This window comes from Cebus imitator, unplaced genomic scaffold (assembly GCF_001604975.1).
Source record: "Cebus imitator isolate Cc_AM_T3 unplaced genomic scaffold, Cebus_imitator-1.0 Scaffold21, whole genome shotgun sequence".
NCBI classification, from domain to species: domain Eukaryota; kingdom Metazoa; phylum Chordata; class Mammalia; order Primates; family Cebidae; genus Cebus; species Cebus imitator.
In genome coordinates this window covers 2,968,865-2,969,485 of record NW_016107336.1, presented here as the reverse complement: position 1 = coordinate 2,969,485, position 621 = coordinate 2,968,865, and the positions used below count along the sequence as shown (strand labels likewise).

Here is a 621-nt window from a genome sequence, read left to right as displayed (position 1 = left end):
CCTCAGCTTATGGCGACCTCCACCTCCTGGGTTCAATTGAGTCTCCTGCCTCAGACTCCCAAGTGGCTGGGATTACAGGCACACGACACCATGCATGTTTAATTTTTTTTGCATTTTTAGTAGAGATGCGGTTTCACCAGGTTGTTCAGGCTGATCTCAAACTCCTGACCGCAGGTGATCTGCTTGCCTCTGCCTCCCAAAGTGCTGGGATTACAGGTGTGAGCTAGCATGCCCAGCCCCTACAGTACCCGGTATTCCCAGGTGGTATCCCATCCAAGTACTAACAAGGCACAACCCTACTTAGCTTCTGAGATCAGACGAGGTCAGGTGTGTTCAGGGTGGTATGGCTGTAGACGGAATTCTTGAAACAAGGTCTGGGTGGGAGGCGGGGAGACAAGAAGATCCCAAAGACAAAGTTCACCTGCCATAGAACATTGCCTGTGACTGCATCAAGATCTGCATTTGGGTTCTCAAGGAGGCCACCTCCCAGAGAGTAAGTACCTGCATCTCACGAGGACTCCATTCCAGCCTTGGTTTGCTCCAGACCACCCGTACTTTTTAGAAGTTTTGGCCAATTCTCTTCTCCATTGCCATACTCCCTATACCTACAGACTGCTCCAA

General features: G+C 50.6%; 1 pseudogene; it reads right to left on the bottom strand.

The window, feature by feature from the left end:
* Positions 1 to 236: 236 nt before the first annotated feature.
* On the bottom strand, positions 237 to 355 carry LOC119470074 (annotated as a pseudogene).
* Positions 356 to 621: the final 266 nt, after the last annotated feature.